This window comes from Castor canadensis, chromosome 11 (assembly GCF_047511655.1).
Source record: "Castor canadensis chromosome 11, mCasCan1.hap1v2, whole genome shotgun sequence".
Taxonomy (NCBI): Eukaryota; Metazoa; Chordata; class Mammalia; order Rodentia; family Castoridae; genus Castor; species Castor canadensis.
In genome coordinates, this window is record NC_133396.1 from 13,053,172 (window position 1) to 13,065,728 (window position 12,557).

Below are 12,557 nucleotides of genomic sequence, written 5' to 3' on the forward strand. Positions count from 1 at the left end.
GATTTCAATTTTATGATCCACACTCTATAAAACTGTACTTTAAAAAGCTCACAATAAAACAATTTGTCTGGGGGGAAAGCCATAAACATGCAATATACAATCTGATGAAGGCATAACTACTTTCAAAGATTTCTCTAAAAACAAAACTATGTAAAACTATGTGTCTCCATCTGCTGAACAAAGAAACAAAATGTGGTATATCCATACAATGGAGTATTACTCAGACCTACAATGTAATGCAGTGGTGTATGTTACACCATGGATAAACATTGTTAATATTAAAGCAAGTGAAAGAACCCAGTCTCAAAAGGTCACACATTGTATGATTCCACTTCTATGAATCTATAGAGACAGAAAGCAGATGTTACTGATGGGAATGAGAGGAGTGGGGAACTGATTGCTAATGGATATGGGGTTTGTTTTTGAGTAATAAGTACAATTGGAATTAGTGGTAATGGTTACACATTCCTACAAATATATTAAATTTCACCAAATTGTGTACTTTAAAAGGGAAAATTTTATATGTGAATTATATCTCAATTTAAAAAACAGTGTACCAGTAGGAAGATGCAATGTCTGTCAGCAGCTGACTTGCAGGTGATCAATGATCATGGTGGTCTGAAATTATCCTACTTCCCTCGAATGGATTTGCCTAAAAGACCTGACAACCATCTCCTCTCCCCATACCGCAAACAGAAGTTGTATAGTCAAAAATGTCAGGCAAAATAAGAGAAATCTCTGCACATTTGTAGAAGAAAAAAATCAAAGCCTTTAGTTTATAAATGTACACAAGTTCATAATGCTAATTTTGAGTTCTGACTAGGTGCTGGGCATTAAGCAAAATATTTTTGTATTAACTTTTGCTTATTATCACAGTAAGTATATATAAGAGTATCATTATGTTCTTCCCTTTCCTTTTACAGAACAGGAAACTGGAGTTTAGAGACATTTCCGAGGCACCCTTCCTTGCAACAGCCCAAGCCAGGACCCCAGCTGGCAGTCTGCTTCTGGAGCTCCCACTGTTAGTACCTACTGTGCTGCTCTCCTGGTTTTCCAGATGCCATGAGTAACTTTAAACTGCTCATCTTCCCTACATGGGAAAGTCTGCACATATATGAAATATTATCAAATTACTAACTGTAAGAATGATGGGGGATGGGGTAATTTAACTCATCTAAATCAAATTTTATTTTATTTTATGAAGCTTGAACTTAAGGCCTTGGACTTGATGTGCCTCTAGCCTAAATCAAATAACGGGGAGAAAAGACATTACCAAACCATAATGCTAACTTTTTTATTAGCATATAATAGTTGTACAGGAAGGATATACCATGACATTTACATATGAGCTTACAATATATCTTAATTAGATTCACCTCCTCCAGCATTTTCCTCATTTCCCCCTTCTTTGAACAATTTCCCTTTTCCCATTGGTACCCACCTCTGGACAGGACCTATTTTACCTTCCTGTCCCTCATTTTTTTTAGATTGTATATTGATAGTTAATGGGGTTTTGCCTTGGTATTTCAGACATGTATGTATCTTGCTTTAATCAGATTAACCCCTCTATTATCACCCTGTTCCCCTATTATTCAATAGCTTACAGTGAATTATATTATTTTCATACACAGATGCAGTGTTTCAACAACTTTTTCACTCTCTAACATTCTTTCTCTTTTTCTCTTTTTTTTGGTAGCACTAGGGTTTCAACTCAGGTTCTCATGCTTGCTAGGCAGGCATTCTTACTGCTTGAGCCACTCCTCCAGCCCTCTAACATTCTTTCTTCCTCTTCTGCCTCCTGTAGTCACCTCAAACAGACACACTAATACAATCTTGTTCTCTCTCTCTGTATATATATGTGTGTGTGTGTGTGTGTGTGTGTGTGTGTGTGTGTGTGTGTGTGTGTGTATATATATATATATACATAATATCATATATGTATTTATGTATACATTTGTAGGTCTAATTTCCACATGTGAGAGGAAAACATGTAACTTTTGACCTTTTGAGTTTGGCTTACTTTGCTTAACATGATTTTCTCCATTTCCATCCATTCACCTGGAAACAACAGAATTTCATGGCTGCATAATAATACTCCATTGTGTATATATACCACAGTTTTTTCTTAATCCATTCATCAGTTGTGGGGCATCTGGGCTGTTTCCAAAAGCTATTGTGAATAATGCTGCAATAAACATGGGTGTGCAGTGTCTCTATCCTATCCGGGTGCACATTCCTTCTGGCATATGCTTAAGAGTAATATCATGTTGTCTTTCAAGAGGTAGTCACAAAGTAACTGAACTTTCTGAGTTACTCATATCTGGGTTTAAAGATCCTTCTAAAATACATAGTTTCTTGGCTTTCCTATAAATACATACAAATATATTACAAAATATCAAAAGACCAAGCTTTCCCCCTCCAAACCTGAAAACCTTTCTCATATATGAGAAAGTGTCACCTGGTTTCCATTTCAGCAGGACTCTGCAGTCTCTTTCTAATGAGGTAGTATACACATAAGTGAGTGTTCTTTCCACACATGCATTACTACCCATGCTGAGTTTGGGCATGGCATGTCTGCAAAAAAAGCAGATCTTTGCATATAGGTGAAAGAACATACCATATGTCTTTATTTTATTTTTCATTTCAAGTACTGCTTCTGTCAGGTTACCTCCTCATGTCCTCCCTTATATCCATCTTCCTGAAGATGGCAAGAATCACTGCACCCCCATGATAATAAAGCAATTCTCCCAATGAAATGCCCCTTCTTCTGCATGTCTGTTTTACAGGCCTAGCCACCATTTTTATGGCCACAGAGTTTAAGACTGTCCCAACACGTGTGGTGCCCTGAACAGAGACTAAGCCATTCCAGACCAGGGTGCATGCCAGGTGCAGCTCACAGTGACTGCCTTCTACAGCAATAGGGTACAGACTTCTGGAAATTATTCAAAGCTTTTCAATAAGGTGTCCATTTTAATGGACAGGAAACTAAGTATCTTCTGTCCACTATTTTTCTCTCATGATGTTAAAACAAATTGTGTTCAATGATAACTAATTCCCAAGGCCTTAATATTAGAGATGCTTTTTTGGCATTTAACGTAATATTAACTCACAAAGGTCTGTGCTCAGAGATTACAGTGAGCAGTTTATACTACATTATTCATGAATTTTTGAGGCCCTCCTAAAAGCACTTAGGAAGACTATTTTCATAATTTGGATGAAAATTCTTTAAAGGCTTTTACCTTTGGTCAGTTTACCTATAAGTAGAAAATAAAGCACATTGGATAATATTTGGAAACTTAAAAGTCTATGTATCATATAATTTAAAATTATCTACCATTAATTAGCCAAAACAACATCTGCTAACAGAAAAATACATGACATTTAAAATACATGAAATATTAACCTTGTTCTATCCATTTTGAAAGTCATTCAATATTTTTGTGCAATAATTCACAAGCCACTTAGTTATATTTGATAGTTCTTCACTGATAAAAGCAGTGTTCCTTTCTACCACCATCTCAACTAGTGCATCCTACAAGAAGTAAAGTGACTTTGAAGATTTTTTCCAGTGAAACTAGTTGTGGGCTGAGTATAAATGCATCACTCAAATGCCTAAAAACTGGGCCTCCATGAAGATAAAAAGGTGGAAAGAAATTTTGCTTTTCAGCTGACTTATTTATAAAACACAGCAAATTTTCCTCATCTAAGTACATAAAGGATAAAGAAAAAAAGAAGCTGCATTCTTACACAACCACAAGCCAGCCCAGATTAAAGGATGTTCTGAAGTACATGATTATTCCAAAAAGGACAATAAAATGCAGGGACTAATGGACTACGATTTAGTTATTTTTTGAGCTTTACAAGCTAGCACTTATATGCACAGGCCAACTCTAATTTGAAAATCTTCCTTTGGCACATTTCTGTACCAGCACTTTTGATACTGACGGCCATGGTCCAACATATATTTATAAGGCTTCACATTACAGTGTACTTCATTTGCTGCCAGTTTGGCTTTGCCACTGGAAACTCTAAGAAAAACAAAACAAAAAACTTCAAACAAGACTGGAAAACAGCTAGAAAAGTCTCCATTCCTTAGGCAGGCGGACAAGACTTTCAAGAGGCAATAGCACCTATGCTCTTGGCTGGCAACCAGTAATGAAATTGATCAGAATGAGCCAATCAAAACCATGAAAAATAATTCCTACTTTTTTTTTTAGACAGATTTTGATATGTAGCCCAGGCTGGCCTCAAACTCACAAACTGCCTGCCCAGCCTTCTGAGTGTTGGGATTACAGACATGTACCACCCAGCTTACAATAATACTTCGCACTAAGCATGATAAATCAATAAACTGCTTTGGCTTCTTCTTCCTTGGACTTCTAAGACCAACAGTTTTCTGCTAATTCTTATAAAACAAGGTAAACACTATAGACATCTGAGCATTTGATACCTCAGGAGTGAGAAAACAATACCAGTAAAATGGGCATTGATACTGCTCTTAATACTGAAAAAGATGACAGCACTCCTCAAATTGACCTACAGAATCAAGACAATTCATGGTTTTTATTTGTTTAATGTTTTTGCTTTTATTTATTTGTTCGTTCATTCATTCACTCATGGTACTGAGGACTGAGCACATGGCCTCACAAATGTGCTGAACCTTGACCCACACCCCAACCCTTTGATTAGGATTTTGGTGGTTTTTTTCTCTTTTTTTAATTTAGTTTTTTATTGTTGTGCTGGGGGTACATTGTAGCATTTAGAAAAGTTCTTACAATATAACAAATATCTCATACTTGAATTCACCCCCTCCACCACTCTCCTTTATCTTCCTCTTCCCCCATTCCTGGAATAGTTTCAGCTGGTCTCATTTTTCCATTTATATTCATGTTTACACAGTTAACACATGAATTGTGCAACAAAGCCTCTACAGATAGAAAGGCAAGAAATGGGTTCTTCTCTGGAATCCCCAAAGGAGCCAGGTTTGACAGTACAGTGACTTTAGACACTCAGCACACGAGATTTAAGTCTCATGTTGAACTTCTGAACTACATAACTAAGGTAATAACTTTGAACTGTTTTTAAGACACTAAGTTTGTGGCAATTTGTTACAGCAGCAATAGAAAACTAATACAACTAACAATTCTTATGATTATTAATCGCAATACGGTCAAGGGTGTCTAAGGTATTTAATATACAACATGTAAAGTTTTTAACAATGCTGTGAGGAACAAAATAGGATCTGGATACAGAACAAATTCGGAAAGTTAAATTAAGCAAAGAAAAAAAACCCATGTCACATCTTCAAATATTTAAAGTTTTTGTGGATGCTCAGTTACTTGACTTCTAACTAAGATTACTAGGTTTAAAAAACAACCTAAAAAACAAATTCTTTCTCCAAAAGAAACCAGTGGCAAGTTTGAATGAGATAAGGCCCAGGGTAAAATTGCCCAAGGCTAGTTAGCTAACTCCAGATAACATCCTAGACTGAAATGCATCTGCCCAAACCACAAACTCTAAATCCTGCTAGTACAGCCAGCCAGTACAGTTACACACCAAAATTTCTGGAGCTCAATGACCACTAAGATTTCCTATGACCAAGGACAATTTTGGTTTTCAAAGATCAAGTCATAAGATTAGAGGCCAACATAAAAAATAACTGTGCAATGGATAATGAGGAATAAAGTGCTACTAAACATCTCAGAGTCACAGAGATTATGAGATACTGCAAAAGAATGCCAGTTCACTGACAAGGTGATATTTTATGGGAAACTTTTGAGACAGTATAAGGAAAAGGTGCTGTCAAACATTTCCCATTGCTCATATTAAAGGTCTATTTCACAATTCTATCACACAGTGGATATTGATGGTGTGAATCCAATTCAAAATATATAGAGACAGCTGGGCACCAGTGCTTCATGCCTGTAATCCCAGCTACACGGGAGACAGATCAGGAAGATCTCTAAGGCCAGTCCAGGCAAAAACCAAGATGTTATTTCAAAAATACCCAATACAAAAAAGTGCTGGCAGAGTGGCTCAAGTGGTAGAGTACCTGCCTAGCAACTGCAAGGCCCTGAGTTCAAACCCCAGTACTGCATATGTGTGTGTGTGTGTGTGTGTGTGTGTGTGTATGCATACATATACTTAAAGAGATAATGTGCTATTCTGAATCACAGAGGAGACTATCTGTAAATGAAAGTCATATAACCACTCAAGTTTAAAAAGCCAAATAATTTATAAATATTGGAAGATAAAATGAGTGTTTCCAAGGATAAATACATCATATTTAAATAACATACATTTTAAATAGCAATAGCAAACTTGAGAAGATTTTCTTCTTCCTCTTCCTAAAAGAACATAAACTCATTTTAGCTTATAGCAGTCACTTGACCTTTCATTGACTCTTTTGTTAAACACTGGTTAAGACGAAGTACATTTTAACCACTAACTTACACAAAGGAGCAAAGTTACATGAGAAATCTAGTCTAGGAGGATCCATCAAGTAGGAGAGAAAAATAAAGATAAATACCAAGTATTGTAATAGATGTACGGATGCAAGTCCTGAAAGAAACAAAGAAAGAGAACTTTCAGGCAGACTTCATTTCCCTCCATGTAATGGAAAAGATGGGTGGATAGGAAGCGGATGTCTCTTATAGGAATCTCATCCTCCTACCTTCTTAAAGCCCTCAGGGTTAGCACACTTACAAACTATACAGCAGTACAGGCAGGGCAAAAGAAGCCAGTTCTGGATCAGAAGCAGATAAAGCTTAATTCTTGCTCAAATGAGGCAGCACTGCTACAACCACAGAACAAGCAGCAAGCTCAATAAAACTGCGATGATCCAGCACTAAATCAGAGATTTTTCTCTTGTTGCTAACAAACATGCTCTGAAAAACTACTGTAACAGCATAAGAAACCCCTATGGACCTCTCTTCTGACAAGGACTTAGGGTTCAGGCTTATCCAGAGAGCTTGCTCCTAGGTCAAACTTGTCTTAAGGAATCATGATTGGTTGAAGCATGTTAGCTATGAATAAGAATGAGAAATCTTTACACAAAAACCCCTTAAGAAGATATGGATTTCTGCAAGGAGGTCCATAAATCATTTGAAGCCAACTGGATTTGAATTATGGTTCAAAAGAACCAATTCTGGCATGAACTTCCTAGTCTTCACTCTCAGTAGCTTAGCCATGGCCTAGGAGCTAAGACAACACAAATTCTGAGATTTCTTCAGACAAATGCTACAGAAAATGTAAAAGAAGTAGAAGAAATGGTTCCCAGCATGGAGAAACTACAATCTAGCTAAGGAAAAAGTTAAAAATGTAAGGAAGGAAATCAAATAGTATGGCAATATTTTATCTATTAAATTTTGTTGCTACAGAAATACAAAGAATGTAAAGAGGCAGGGAAAGTCTGAATAAGAACAAATCTCTAAAGATCATATTTGTGTATAAAGTAGAAAAGAAAGCTACATAAATAAATTTAATAAAAAGGCTTAAAGAGTTTAAGGTTTTACATAATAATTCTATGCTGAACTAATTTAGGCATATACTCTGAGTCCATAAATAAGTCAAACTCTGTCTTGGAAGGTAAAAAAATCAATTAATAGTTTTATGGTAAAGTAACAAAATCTAGAGAAAATGATCTTCAAACATAAAATAGCCACGGTGTATAATAAAGAAAAATTTCTTTAAAATATTTAACTTTAAACTTCAAAAGAAATCCCAAATCTTTTATGTTTCCTATATTTAAGACTCTTGTGATTAAAACTTCCACATATAAATTATACACCACATATGCAAAAGTTGCGTGCACACCCTCTAAAACATGCACTTTTAGAGACAGTATTGTATCAGCAAATAATAAGGAAACACATGCTCTTCCTGTAAAATCTTTTGGAATAGGCACAGGACCACTTCTTGTTACTAAGGAGAGGAAGAAAGACAGTGTGAAGTCATTCAAGCAGAATGATAAGTAAACCAAAGCCAGATCAAAGGAATAAAGAAAAAAGGCTGAAATGTGAAGCTGAAATATTTATTTCCTTCAAAAACATCATCCAGGCCTTGTCCCTGGGCAGCTGAATATTTCAAAGTAACTGGAAAATATTCTCACTTATGTTCATCATTATGCACAAATAGATCAAATTTTAAGTATGCATATTTTCTCCTTATTTATCAAATATAAATGTAATATTTATCATGCAAGAGAAGTTTTCTGCTCATTATAGATGATTTCTAAGTGATGTGAAATGTATTTTAAAGTCACAATAGCTATTTTCCAGTACTTACAGTTGATGGTATTGCTATAAACTACAACACTTAGAGTATAACCATAATTTTTGAGTGCTTACAAATGATGAAGTGCAGTGAACATTTATTGAGTGCATATTATGCTCCTTACTGTTTAGGGCAGTTTATACATTATGTCATTTTAACTATAAAAGTAATTGATTTTTTTCACAGATGAAAAAACTGAAACTTAGAAGAGTTAAATGACTCAACCAAGTTCACATAGTAAATTGCAAAATAAGAAATTAAACCAGCCTTTCTGATTTCAAAGTCCAAGGTAGCTTCATCATATTATTTTTAAGTTTGTACATATATATATGTATATTTTTATTAAGTTGCTCTTTGATGGTAATTAATTGAATTTACAACTAAGTCTTTATTATAATTTATCCTTACATAACAATATCTGTATATTAAATCACGTTTAGAACATCTGAAATAGAAAATGTTCTTCATGAATTTACTTAACACCTACTAAATGCAAGGACCTGAATTCAGTGCTGGATATACAAACTGTTCAAGACATTATCTCTGCCTTTAATATGGGTGGAAAAATTCTATAGTATTTCTGGTGTGATTTCATGTATTTTCTAAGAGAAATACATGAAAGGAGAGGAATTCATTGAGCCTATAATAAATATATGAGCAGGTATGTGGTACATGAAGACAACGGGAACAGTGAATTCACAGTATAAAAGTAAACCTTTCTAAAGGACTTGCATTTTGATAAGATCACTGAGAATATCTAAGAGATGTAACAAATAGATGAATATTACATACATATAACATGCTGAACCTGTATTTATAAAATGTATACGTATTTACAAAATTAATATATTTCATATTTGTAAAAAATCTTATTTTCCTCATAACCATCATACATTAAAAAAGCAAATAACTCATCATAAGACTTAATTTTTATTTCAAGAGATGTTGCAAAAGCTATACGGGGAAATTTTACGGACACTACATTAGAAAATAAATATATATCCCAGGGCATGGTGGCACATGCCTATAATCCCACCTACTTAGAAGCTGAGATGGCAAGGATCATCATTCAAGGGCAGCCCAGGCAAAAAGTTAGCAAGACTCCACCACAACCTACAAGCCAGGCATGGTGGTGCATGCCTCTAATCCCAGCTATACAGGAGACACAGATAGGATGACTGCAGTCCAAGTCAGGCCCTGGGGGAAAAAATGAAAGACACTATATGAAAAACAAAAGGTTTTGTTTTTCAAACAAAACCAAAAGCCAAAAGGTATGGGGAGTGGCTCAAATGGTAGAGTGCCTGTGTAGCAAGGGCAAGGGCCTGAGTGCTAATTCCAGTACACTAAAAGACAAAAAAGGAAGAAAGACAAAGCAACGGCATCAGCACTCATCTTAATAAATTAGAAAAAGGAGCAAACTAAACACAAAATAAGTAGAAGGAAGCAAATAATAAAAAGGAGAATGAAAATTAATACAATAGGAACAGAAAAATGCTAGATAAAAAACAATGAAATCAAAAGCTGGTCCTTTAAGAACATCAATAAAATTGATCTTTATCTGGCTAGACTAGATCAGGAAAAAAAAAAGACAATACAGATTAACAATGTTACAAATAAGAGCAGCTAATGTCACTGTGGATTCTGTAAGTATTAAAGAGACAAGAAGTCAATATTCTAAAAGAAAGAGAAAAAAAACTAATTTCAATTCAAAATATACAAGATGAACTAAAAAAATCTAAAAAACTATCATAGTCCTAAATTTTTAACTTAAAACTATGAAACTTCTGGAAGAAAATAGGCTAAAACGGGAAAAGCATCTGAAAAGAATTTTTGGAACACGTTGTTTTACTTAAAGTACACATAGCAGAAGTCCTAATTTGGGACTGACCTGAACAGTCTTGAAAAGACATGGTAGGTTCATAAAACATGGACAAGAAAGATGGGATTATCTCGGGAGAGGGAGAAAGAAAATCTACTTATAATCTTTTTATATAAATATATATGATTTAATTATTATAAAATATGTACGTGTATGCTGGATATGTCTACAATTCTCACTTCTTCCCTCACTTGCCCCATAATGTCAGCACTTCAGCTCTGTCAACAAGAGACCTTCCTTCGCTCCTGTTTCGCACACACTAACAACCACATACCTTGGGGCAGGACATGGGCCTTTGTGTTTCCTTTCTCATCAGGAATGGCCTGTTGTTTTGCATGGCCCTCCTTGGCAGCCCTGGCTGCCACCCAGTGAGTGCACTTAACTTCATGTGGAGAGGATTCCCAAGCCCCATGCCACATAGCTAAAGCACAACCCTGTCTACAGGATTCTTCTATTTTCCCAAGTTGTTTCTAAATTGAGGAGAGAAAAGGGTGTTTCCTATTAACCTGTAATGTCTCCCACATCAAAAATGTTACCAAATTTTCAGGTTTCATAGAACTTTACTCTAAGAATTTATTGTTACCAAAAAATACTGCTAATAAATCAGGAATGGCATTTATTTTATTTTCATGAATAATCTTCCTTAAAATTCCTAAGAAATCTATAGAAGTATGCCACTCCCATACCAATTCAGACTTTGTTAGTAATACTTTTGATAGGGAGGGATTTATTAAATTTCACCTTTATTTGTTCTAAGAAAAATGTTTTTTAAAAGAAATGCAAGCAGCAATAACAATATATAGGTTATAGTTTACTTTTAAAATTAAACTTTGAACAAAATAAATCTTTAAATGCCTTCCGATCTTCACTAAGTGAATAAAATGTCTGTGCATTATAAGGACATGAGATTTCAGCAAAGTTCTCCTGAGATGAAGGCAGGATGAGCACTTCCCCACCTTCCCCTCCCTGCCACTGCATTTCGTAGGGCCTCGGCCTCTCCACAGTCTGCTCCAATTGCCTCCCAGTAACAACCTCATTTCACAGAACTTTAATTTGTATATGGCCCATAGTGGCTGCCACCTAGCCAATCTTCATCATAGTAGCTTTTCAGGCTGTCAGCTTCTGATCTGGTTGGGTTACTCTATATACATTTTTAGGTTCCAAATTCCTAAGATCAGAGAAGCAGGCAATGCAGTATAATACAGTGGTTAAGAATTAAGGGTATTTGAGTCAAATACACGCAAAATTTTAAATCCCAGCCTCTGTCATGTATGTCATGAGTTCTTTGTACCTCAGAGTAAAATAAGTTGGCTTACTTTGTATCAGGCATCGGCTCTGGACCCAAGGAACATGGCAGAGAAAGGGAAGTGGTCTACAGCAGAGGAGGTGGGCAGTTGTCAGAGCTGTGGGCAGGGAAGATTCCCTCATTTGGGGCTAACAGGATTATAAGTAATGACACACCCAGTATCTGTTGCCATTGAAGTGATTTTAAAAGCACATAAAGAAAGCTATTTTGGTGACAGAGAAGGTAAATGTCAGTATTCTATGACAACAAGAGCACTTGAACTCAAGAGGCCTAGGTATAAAGTCCAGCTTCATCACAGATTAGTTATACAGTGTTGGTAGATTTGCTTAATTTCTTCAAACCTCAGTTTCTTATATTTAAAATACAGGTAATAACAACTAAGTAGGATTCTTTGGAATGAAGATAAAGAGAATGTATATTATACTATCACGTTAACTATGAAACATTAAATTAAGCTTATTATACATTATTAGCTTATTTCACTCCCTACCAGGATTATATTTCTCCACATTTCACTGCTGAAGTAAACTTTGATTGTAATAAAACTCAAGAAGCTAAATAAATGAACTGCTAAAAATGGACTTTGCAAATCTAATTTCAAAGAAAGCATCCAATAAACCTAAAAAAAAAAATCTCATTATAAATTCAGCTTATTGTGTGAAATAGTGACTACCATATTATACTGACAATGCATTCTTGTGAGAAGAACTGCCAAGGTCCATGAAGACTATCTACAAAGAAATACTTCACAGGACAGAAATTTCTTTCTCAACTTGAAGGAGAGTCCCTACACATTGCTCTCTTCTCTCCAGGCTTTGTATTGTGCTTCTTGGAGCAAGGGTTAAGCAGCATGTTCATTGGAGCTAAGGAATGTTTACAATAAACTGGAAACTTTGACTTCTCTGTAGCTAAAATGGTTTCAGATGCTCAAGCAGAGAGGAGAAAAGAGAACAGCTGGGTCCCCTCACCACAACCACATCGATACTTAAGAGAGCCATTTGTAAGAGAAAAATTATATCCAGAATTTTGAAGAACTTTCTAAATTACAGGGATAGCTTTTATCAAGATAACACAAATGCTTCTATTGATACAAAACCG

General features: G+C 35.4%; 1 protein-coding gene across 19 annotated transcripts in view; it reads right to left on the reverse strand.

Annotated features, from left to right (window-relative positions):
- Nucleotides 1-12,557, reverse strand: part of Cep112 (centrosomal protein 112) — a 459,140-nt gene that overhangs the window by 274,344 nt on the left and 172,239 nt on the right. The gene's annotated exons all lie outside the window — the stretch shown is intronic.